An 11,057-nucleotide genomic window follows, 5' to 3' on the forward strand; every position below is an offset into this window, starting at 1 on the left:
ATGGGTGGCTAAGCTGCGGCGCACAAGAACTGGCGCATCCCTGGGGATGCGCCAGTTATTGTAAATCTGCCCCAAAATATTTAGAGGCTGATTTACAAGCACCTTGCACCACTGGTACGTCACTTTTTCCCATATTAAAAGTGACGCACCAGTGGCGCAAGAGGCTTGTAAATAAGCCCCTTAGAGTTTTAAACGTACATTGCTGGACGTTTGGAGGCTCTGTGGCTGTCTGTCCTGCAGGTTGGTGAGATGAGGCCCGGGTTGGGGTGCTGCCTGGTGCTGGGGAGGTGTCCGATTCCCAGCCACAGTTCACAGAGGATTCATAAAGGGGGTGGTGATGGACAGAGTATCTGAATTAAGCAGAACACTCCTACCCAGTCAAAAGATCAGGGCTTGATCCATCACCGTTTTTTAGCTCACTGCACCATCCCAGCTCAGAACCTGGCTACATGCAAATTAGTCTGACCCTGGCCCAGTGCATCATGGGAACAGGGCAGGGCAGACCAAACTACCAAGCCAATTCTTTACTGGAAAGGAAACAAGCTTCCGGGGACCGGTTTCTGGCATTACAGCCGTCTTCGGCCCGGCTTGCTTGAATCCTGATGGTGCAGTGAGCAAGGGACTCACATCTGAGCATACCCTTCCACACTTGTGGTGGCCAAAACGATTCATAAAGGGGGTGGTGATGGACAGAGTATCTGAATTAAGCAGAACACTCCTACCCAGTCAAAAGATCAGGGCTTGAGCCATCACCGTTTTTTAGCTCACTGCACCATCCCAGCTCAGAACCTGGCTACATGCAAATTAGTCTGACCCTGGCCCAGTGCATCATGGGAACAGGGCAGACCAAACTACCAAGCCAATTCTTTACTGGAAAGGAAACAAGCTTCCAGGACCGGTTTCTGGCATTATAGCCGTCTTGGGCCCGGCTTGCTTTAATCCTGATGGTGCAGTGAGCAAGGGACTCACATCTGAGCATAGCCTTCCACACTTGTGGTGGCCAAAACGATTCATAAAGGGGGTGGTGATGGACAGAGTATCTGAATTAAGCAGAACACTCCTACCCAGTCAAAAGAACAGGGCTTGATCCATCACCGTTTTTTAGCTCACTGCACCATCCCAGCTCAGAACCTGGCTACATGCAAATTAGTCTGACCCTGGCCCAGTGCATCATGGGAACAGGGCAGACCAAACTACCAAGCCAATTCTTTACTGGAAAGGAAACAAGCTTCCGGGGACCGGTTTCTGGCATTACAGCCGTCTTCGGCCCGGCTTGCTTGAATCCTGATGGTGCAGTGAGCAAGGGACTCACATCTGAGCATACCCTTCCACACTTGTGGTGGCCAAAACGATTCATAAAGGGGGTGGTGATGGACAGAGTATCTGAATTAAGCAGAACACTCCTACCCAGTCAAAAGATCAGGGCTTGATCCATCACCGTGTTTTAGCTCACTGCACCATCCCAGCTCAGAACCTGGCTACATGCAAATTAGTCTGACCCTGGCCCAGTGCATCATGGGAACAGGGCCACCACAAGTGTGGAAGGGTATGCTCAGACATGAGTCCCTTGCTCTCTGCACCATCAGGATTCAAGCAAGCCGGAAGCTTGTTTCCTTTCCAGTGAAGAATTGGCTTGGTAGTTTGGTCTGCCCTGTTCCCATGATGCACTGGGCCAGGGACAGACTAATTTGCATATAGCCAGGTTCTGAATTGGGATGGTGCAGTGAGCTAAAAAATGGTGATGGATCAAGCCCTGTTCTTTTGACTGGGTAGGAGTGTTCTGATTAACTCAGATACTCTGTCCATCACCACCCCCTTTTGAAATAATTATTTTGGCCACCACAAGTGTGGAAGGGTATGCTCAGACATGAGTCCCTTGCTCACTGCACCATCAGGATTCAAGCAAGCCGGGCCGAAGACGGCTGTAATGCCAGAAACCGGTCTCCGGAAGCTTGTTTCCTTTCCAGTGAAGAATTGGCTTGGTAGTTTGGTCTGCCCTGTTCCCATGATGCACTGGGCCAGGGACAGACTAATTTGCATATAGCCAGGTTCTGCACTGGGATGGTGCAGTGAGCTAAAAAACGGTGATGGATCAAGCTCTGATCTGTTGACTGGGTAGGAGTGTTCTGATTAACTCAGATACTCTGTCCATCACCACCCCCTTTTGAAACAGTTCACAGAGGAGCTGAAAGTGAAAGCTTTACTCTGCCAACAATGCAAAAATGCTATAAACAGATACACTGCACACAAGCATGCTCAGTGTATCTGTTTACAGAATTCAGCCTGTGAGTGACGTCGCAGGGTCATGAGTTGAGTCTCATGACTCTGTGAGGTCATGTCATACTAGCTAAAACACATTTGTTTTTACAAAATACAGTGGGCCTCATTTATGAGAAATGACCCATCGCTGCGTGAAAGCAGCGATGCGTCACTTCTCAGTGCACACTCCTTGCGACATTCCAGATGCGTCATATTTAATGTATGACGCATCATGTTGCAAGGAGTTACAGATACGTCAGTATTTCTGACGTATCTGTAAGCGCAAAAGTGATGCATTGCTGGAGTGTGTCACAAAAGTGACACAACTCCAGCAATGCGTCCTTTCACATGGGGCAAGCCCCATGTGAAAGGACCTGCGTCAGTCTTACGCCTGCTGTGAGGCAGGCGCAAGATTTTGACGCAACGGCATCCTAAAAGTGACGCAGTGAAATCTCATAGATTTCACTGCGCCATCTCTACGACCCTTCCTTGCGTCAATACGCCCCCCTTGCATACATTATACCTGGCACAGGTATAATGTGGCGCAGGGGTTTACAAAGTGACGCATCTACCTAGATGCGTCACTTTGCAAATATGGCGCAACAAGGCGCATTTTTTACGCCACTGGTGCGTCACAAAAAGTGACGCACCGGCGACGTAAAAGTGACGCACAGCCTCATAAATGAGGCCCAGTGTAACTACAGTAATCACAGCACAATACAATGTGCTGTGATTATTGTAGTAAGTTGCTTACACAGTCAAAAAATGTATAAATGACCCCTCCCTTCCACGTCTCGTCACACGGATGACTTTGGCGAGGGCAGGTCATCAATGGCCGGGGCCGGTAGCTCAGTGGACTATTGCGTCCATTGCAGGGGCCTATGTTCGGCCTCATGGTCACAGGTTCAAATCCCAGCAGGTCCACTCAGCCTTTCATTCATTTGAGGTCGATAAAATGAGTACCGTTGGGTAAAAATGAGCATCTGTTATTCAGCGCCAAGAGACCTCTGGCTGAACGTGCGCTTTACAAATACACATGTTTAGTTAATGTTGCTCAAGAAATAAGCAACTTGGGAGGTACAGGGCTTATACTGTACCCGGCCGGGGCTGCTTTAAAACAGGGCTGGGTGTTGGGTATTAAGCCATACATGCCAATAGACCCGATTCAGGTGGGAGACTACCAATTTTTCAAGCCAAAAATTGCTTTATTTTAGCTTTCTCCCGCCTGAAATTGCATTTTCCACAATAGAAGTCTATGGGGAATTTTCATTCTCCCAATTTTTTATTTTAAATCTGCCAGTCCCTGTCCTAAAATGTTGGCATGTATGATTAAACATGTAGCCCTACATGGGATAGGGGACTCAATAGCCCGACATCCTCTCCCCCCGACGCGGGACGCCTACTTAATTAGAGAAATTCATGTCTAATAATAATAAAAAAAGAACCGTAGGAGCTCATAGCTCACTGTTCATTAAATGAACCTTATTAACACCATCTAATAAGTTATCATCACAGTAGATTGTGCAGGATCAATGGAACCATGACACACATGGTCTAGACATCTCCATCCCCCACAAGACATTGCTTGGTATTGGGTGCAGCCCTACTCGTGATAGAGGACTTTATTTTCCTACGGCCTCTTAACTTCAAGGGGCACTTACACAATAAGAGAAAGACGCAATGATTACAAGGGGAACAAACAGCATGTTGGTAAGGACTAATCCCTACACCAATATAAAAGTGCACTCAATTTTCAGTACCAAAACAATGACTAATTAACAACATGATCCTGGTAATAACGTTTATTTTCGCGATAAACAGTAACATCCAGGGACGCAGGGAAGAACCAGTGGTGTAAGCGGATGCGCTCCCTTGATAAGAAAGAAACGCTCTTTCTTCCCCTCCCCTTTTGTACCGGATGGATGGGTCTTCAACGATCTAATAGCATGACATTATGAATTTTGTCTCTCAGTGTTTGACTACAGGGATAGTCCTCCCCTGCAGTAACGTATGATGTCTGTTTAGCAAACAAGCCATGTAGGTAGATCTAATCTAACACCATGGATGAGCGTGTTACTGTTTCTCAACTGTACAGTGGTTAATTGTACACGTTCTGTGTGCCTATATGAACATTCAATCAATCAATCAATCATTTGTAAAGCGCACTACATACCCACGAAGGTCTCAAGGTGCTAGGGGGGGTGCTACTGATTGAACAGCCAGGTCTTGAGTATCCTCCTGAAGGGTAGCAGGTCTTAGGTCTGTCGTAGACTCAGTGGGAGGGAGTTCCATGTCTTGGCAGCGAGGTGGGAGAAGGATCTCCCACTGGTGATTGTTCTTTGATGAGCAGGATGGTGGTGAGTGAGAGGTCGGCAGAGCGTAGCTGGCAGATGGGGATGTAGAAGGAGAGCCGTCTGTTGAGGTAGGCTGGGCCGGTCTTGTGGAGTGCCTTGTGTGCGTGGGTAAGGAGCTTGAAGGTATGCTCTTGTTGACGGGGAGCCAGTGCAGGTTTCTCAGGTGGGGGGCGATGTGGCCGTGGCGTGGTATGTCGAGGATCAGTCGTGCCGAGGCGTTTTGGATCGTTGTAGTGGTTTGATGAGCTTGGTCGGGGCTCCCGCGTAGAGGGCATTTCCGTAGTCGAGTCTGCTGCTGATGAGGGCCTGGGTGACTGTCTTTCGTGTGTCTGTTGGGATCCATCTATAGATCTTGCGGAGCATGCGGAGGGTGTTGAAGCACGAGGAGGGGAAAAGTTGACTTGCTTGGTTATTGAGAGAGTTGAGTCGAGGATGATTCCCAGGTTGCGTGTGTGGTCGGTGGGTGTCGTGGAGGCTTGCTCGTAGTGTGCGGTGGCAGACGGTGTCGAAGGGGGCAGAGAGGTCTAGGAGGATGAGTGCTGTGGTCTTGCCATTGTCCTGCAGGGTTCTGATGCCGTCGGTGGCAGTGATGAGGGCAGTCTCGGTGCTGTGGTAGCTGCGGAACCCTGACTGGGAAGGGTCCAGGATTTTGTTTTCTTCGAGGTATCGGGTTAGCTGTCTGTTGACGGTTTTCTCGATGATCTTGGCCATGAAGGGGAGCAGAGAGATGAGCCGGAAGTTCCTAAGGTCTCTTGGGTCTGCCTTAGGATTTTTGAGTAGGGCGTTGATGTTGGAGTGTTTCCAGATCTCTGGTAAGGTCGCGGTCTCAAGGGAGAGATTGATGACTTTGGGCAGGTGGGGTGCGATGGAGCTGTTTGCTCTGTTGAAGACGTGGTGCGGGAATGGGTCTGACGGAAAGCCTGTCTGGGTGTTGAAGCTGTCGTGGATGTCTGCTATCTTGCGGTGGAAGAAGGTGGCGAGGGAGTCGCACAGGGCTTGCGACAGCGGGATGTCGTTGGTGTTGGAGCTGGGGTTGGAGAGTTCCTTCACGATGTTGAAGAGCTCCTTACTATTGTGTGCATTGTTGTTGAGGCGGTCTTTGAAGGAGGTCCTCTTGGCCGCCCTGATGAGGTGGTGGTGGTTGCAAATGGCGTCCTTGTGTGCTGCGTGGCTGTCCGGAGTTTGTTCATTGTGCCATTTCTTCTCTAGTTTCCGGCAGGCTTGCTTGGAGGCTAGGAATTCCGGGGTGAACCAGCTGGCCCTCTTGCTTGTGTCTCTGTGGGGGGTTTCTTCAATGGGGAGAGGGTGTTGGCTCACCATTAAATACAAATAATGTCATAAACTTTGGTTCATTATCATTGTGTATACCATAATTGGTTGACAGGGTCCATCTATATTTGGTGTGTTTGGTGTGATTTATCACTTTATGATCAATCATGTGGTTGTGATGTGTATATGATTGCAGATAATATGATATAACCTTAGGGTGGTCCCAAGAGAGCCTTTTCCTTGATTTACCAGTTGCACCCTGTCTCTTGGGCAGTGGGGTTGCTCCCTTTTTTATACAGATCTTTAAAGCCAAAGTCATACCAGGAAAAGGTCCATGGAGGATGGTTGGTATTTTGCGAGCATGTTTTTTCTAAACAGTTAATGGCACAAACAATTGATATGTAACCAACAAATTCACGGTTATATTAGGGCCTGAGGAAAGCTGATTGACCCTACGTGGGCAGAGATACGACTGAAACATGTCAACCTTTTAGATGTCCTGGAACACGGCATCCAAATGACATCTCATTGCTTTTTTTAATCTTGCCCTAGATCCTACAGAATAACAAGCATTGGCATAGCCAATAGGTCTCGCTTTTGGGACCTTATAAGTATTTTGATATGCAGCACAATATCGCTGGTGCAACATCAATTTTTGCGTGGCTAAACACTTATAAGGTCCTAAAGACGACACCTATAGGCTATACCAATGCTTGTTATTTTTTGTTCTTGGGGAAACCGGGCTAGTGCCAGGAGGGTTAAGGGTGAGTGCCAGGGAGGTGAGGAGTGAGTGCCAGGGAGGGGCAGGGTGAGTGCAAGGGGCGAAGGGTAGCTGCCAGGCCGGGGGGTGAAGGGCTAGTGCCATGGAGGTGAAGGGTGAGTGCCAAGGGGGCGAGTAGTTAATGCCAGAAGGGACATGGGTGAGTGGCTGGCAGGGGAGGGGCCCAATCAAGTGGGAAACACTTGAGCGCATCGAAAAGCAGGGAGGTGACTGCTGAAGGGAGACGTATATTGGCACAGAGAGGCGGAGCAAGGCGCGTGCACTTGGGAGAGCGAGAGGAAAGCCAGATGGCACCTTCGCTCGTGCCTGGACGTGTGTAAGTCGGACGGAGAGAGGGAGGGAGTGAGAGAGGGAGGGAGGGAGAGCAGGAGGGATGGAGAGAGGCAGGGAGGGGGAGAGGGAGAGGGAGGGACAGAGAGAGGAATGGAGGTAGGGAGGGAAAGAGGAAGGGACGGAGAGAGGGAGAGCGTGAGGCAGGGAAGGATAGAGAGGGGGTGGGAGGGAGGTGGGGAGATAGGGAGGAACAGAGAGAGGAAGGGAAGGAAAGAGAAAGGGAGTAGAGAGGGAAGAAGGGAGAGAGGAAAGGAGGGAGAGGGGGAGGGACAGAGAGAAGGAGGGATATAGAAAGGTAGGGTGGGAGAGAGGGAGGTGCGGAAAGAGGGATTGATGGAGAGAGGGAAGGGCAGATAGAGGAAAGGAGGGAAGGGGAGGAAGGGACGGAGGGCAGGTGGGAGGGAGAGAGGTTGGGATGGAGAGAAGGAGGGAGGTGGGGAGAGAGAAAGGAACGGAAAGAGGAAGGGAAGGAAAGAGGAAGGGAGAGAGAGAAGAGGCGGAGAAGGGAGGGAGGGAGGAAAGTAGGTAGAGGGAGAGAGGAAGGGAAAGAGAGAGGGAAGGAGGGAGGAAGGAAGAGGGGGAGAGAGGAAGAGAGAGAGGATGAGAGGGAGAGAAGAAGAGAGGATGAGAGGGAGAGAGGAAATGAGGGAGGGAGAAAGGAACAAAGAAAAGGATAAGAGCTAAAGAGAGAGGAGAGAAAGCAGAATGGAAAGGGATAAGAGGAAGAGAGAGAGAGAGAGACACACATCTAGAGCAGAAGCGAGACAATGTGAAAGAGAGCAAAAGAGACCGAGAGAGAGGGAGCAGGACAGCGAGCGAGCGGGAAACAGGAGAATAAGAGAGATGACCAGCCAGAGAGGGAGAAAAGAGACGAAGAGAGAGGGGTGTAGACTCTGTGTACCTTGTGAGAGAGAGGGGCAAGTAGACGCCACAGGCAGCAGAGCTGAAAGCACTCACACAGATCCGTGTGAGAGGCACAACTTTGCAAGCGCTATGTTTCATAGTCTAACTAAATACGAAACAAAGGGCTATGCTACACAGTCTAACTAAATACAAAACAAAGCGCTATGTTTCGGGCGGCATCAGAACTGCGCACTTTTTTTGTTAAGAAGAAAAACATTTTAAAAAGCTCATCAATGGCATGCAGGCATAATTGGAAAAACAAGAGAAGGCAAGCTATCAGAAGGGGCTGTGTCCTGTGTTGTGGCCGCGAACCGGAGCACCGGCTGTGTTTGTCAGGAAGGTTACTCAGCTTTGAAACGCTCTTCTAACACGGTTTTCTGCACCTCAGATAAATGCGTGAATGTGCAGTCTGCTTTGAACTCTTCAAGGATGAGCCTGTCTGATCAAAAGATCCGAGCTGGAGCTGCAAGCAGTGATCCTGTGCTGTGGCCGCGCGGACGTGGACAAGAAAACAAGATAAAAGAATGAGGGGTAAAGGTGGATTCGTGAGAGTGAGGAAGGACGGACATGGCGGCCAGCAGAGTGGAGTCGAAGGGACTAACATACGAGGCGTGCTTTGTGGTGGGGGAGGGGGAATGGCAAAATGCAGACGCCGAGTGTGGCGGCCAGCAGAGTAACACGATCTGTGGTAGGGGAGGGGGAGGAGAAATGAAAGGAAAGGCTGTGTTTGCGGGGAGAGAGAGGGGAGGTGCTGGTGTGGGGGGGGGAGGTGCTGGTGTGGGAGGAGTGCTGCTATGGCAAGGCTGTGTTTGCGGGGAGAGAGAGGGGAGGTGCTGGTGTGGGAGGGGGGAGTTGCTGGTGTGGGAGGAGTGCTGCTAGGGGAGGAGAAGCCCTGGCCGTGAATGCTCGTGCATGTTCACGTGAACTGCAAGAAAACGCAGGGCTGAAACCCCTTAGTTTGAAGAGGATTTTGCCGACATGAATTCGATCCTATCCATTCCTGCGGAATGGGACAGGCTCGACCTAAAAATCAACAATATAGGATTTAGAGACATTTTTAACTCACTCATACTCCCTGCACTTTCACTTAGAAGAGCTCCGCCTACAAATGTGTCAAGCCCACTCACTCACATTAGGTGTCTGAGTGAGGGTCCAATGATAAGGCAAGCCATGGGAGGTACCTGTGGGTGAGGACCCTATATGTACGTGTAGGTGTTTTAACTTGCCCTTGCGCTAAGAAATATGTGGGCAGCACTATGTTTGCTGCCAAGAAGCGCATTCTTGAACACATGAGGGCAATCCAGAACAGGGACAAGCTGTCCCCGATAGCTCGACATTTTGAAGAGTTCCATAACAGCAATCGAAATTTGCTACGTTTCTTTGTGATTGACAGAATACCCCCTTCTCACAGGGGAGGTGATAGGATGTGTAGGCTGCACCAATTGGAATCTAAATATATTTTACAACTCGACACTAAGGGGCCGATTCACAGAACTAACTTAAGACAAAATTCTAAACTTACTACTTTTGGTATTCACAGAAGTTAAGATTTTGTCTTAAGTTTGTCTTAAGACAGACTTAAGACAGACTTAAGTTAGGATTTTGTCTTAAGTCTGTCTTAAGTCTGTCTTAAGACAAACTTAAGACAAAATCCTAACTTCTGTCAATACCAAAAGTGGTAAGTTTAGGATTTTGTCTTAAGTTAGTTCTGTGAATCGGGCCCTGACATTCCAGGTGGCCTTAATTCTGAAGAGGAACTTTCTTTGTTTCTTGGATGATTAGTGCTTTAGGCTTAAAGCAGAGTTTTTTCCAAGTATGAATCTGTCTGTCTCAAATCTTCTCGTGTAGTGCTTTCATTGTTTTTAATTCAATTTCACTTTTGTCCAAAAATTCTCTCATCGGCATTATCTGAGCCATACTTTTGTTGTTTTTATTGCAGGTGGGGGTCGTATCTGGATTCAAACTACGACTTACAATATCAATGATTCATACAGATTGAGCATCTTACATGGATTGGTTTCCCATATTTATCTAGAATATTGAATTCAGGAATTACTAAGCAAACATAATTCATGGATTTAATTGGATTATGTTTAGGTGTATGTACAAAATGAACTATTTGACACTTTTGTGTAGCAGTAATAGAGCAATTGATTTTGAATATAGTCATTATTGATTTTGTTTTAGGAGATCATGTTATAATAAGCCCACTTGGGAATTTCGATGGTTTCTTTTGCATGACATAATGTCTAGTAGACTTTAGATTTAACTCACTTGAGTAATATATTACATTAGGAATTACAATAACCTTTGAGAAACTCATTGTGCTCTGTTAGTGTTGGAAGACAAACAGCGCCACTGACAAATGAATTTGAATATAGCCTGGAGTGCAAACTGATTATATGAAGATGACAATGTACGTTAATGCCTTTTTTTGATGATGCATCACATTATTCTGGTACATGTTTGCTAAAAATAATTTGTTATTAAGAAAACATATATTAGTTTTGAATATGATATTATACATGGAATCTGACAAGAACATGTTACCAGAATCTTAGATAATTGTAGATATGTGGCATGTTTCATTTCACTAGTCCAAGATGGCCGAAAAAAGACGATGTGAGAAGTCCACTTTCTATCCTTATGATTTCACGAGGCACACGTAACAACAAATGTTGAAGTTTAAATGTCAGCCTGCCACACAATTAACTTACCCGTGACCAAGGCGGTTCACCGTCGAAACGCATTGGGTTTTTGTTTTTGGCTTGATGTAACGAGTAATAAATAACTTTTCAAGCTTCAAGACATCTGTGTTTTCATGGTAGGAGTGCATCGCATATGTGTACGGAGGTATTTGTATATATATATATATATATATATATATATATATATATATATATATGGACACAACAATCCAGCTTCCTCAGACAAAAAATCCAACGAAGAAGGCACGGACACAGGAGTGAAGGATTAAGGCTTCTTTTTAATGGATCAGGTCACCCTCAACCTAGGATCACGAGAGACGCGTTTCAACTCAGCAGGAGTCTTTGTCAATCTGAAAGGCGCCATTACAACATAAGTATGGGGCCGATTCACAGAACTAACTTAAGACAAAATCCTAAACTTACTACTTTTGGTATTCACAGAAGTTAGGA

The 11,057-nt window shown here is 47.5% G+C and overlaps 1 long non-coding RNA gene across 1 annotated transcript; it reads left to right on the forward strand.

Moving 5' to 3' along the window:
- Window positions 1–7,684: 7,684 nt before the first annotated feature.
- On the forward strand, window positions 7,685–10,707 carry LOC144772138 (uncharacterized). The gene is made up of 2 exons (XR_013599664.1): window positions 7,685–8,430; window positions 9,839–10,707. It is a non-coding gene; the product is annotated as an uncharacterized LOC144772138 (long non-coding RNA).
- Window positions 10,708–11,057: the final 350 nt, after the last annotated feature.

The sequence above is a fragment of the Lissotriton helveticus genome, chromosome 8 (genome assembly GCF_964261635.1).
Source record: "Lissotriton helveticus chromosome 8, aLisHel1.1, whole genome shotgun sequence".
NCBI classification, from domain to species: Eukaryota; Metazoa; Chordata; class Amphibia; order Caudata; family Salamandridae; genus Lissotriton; species Lissotriton helveticus.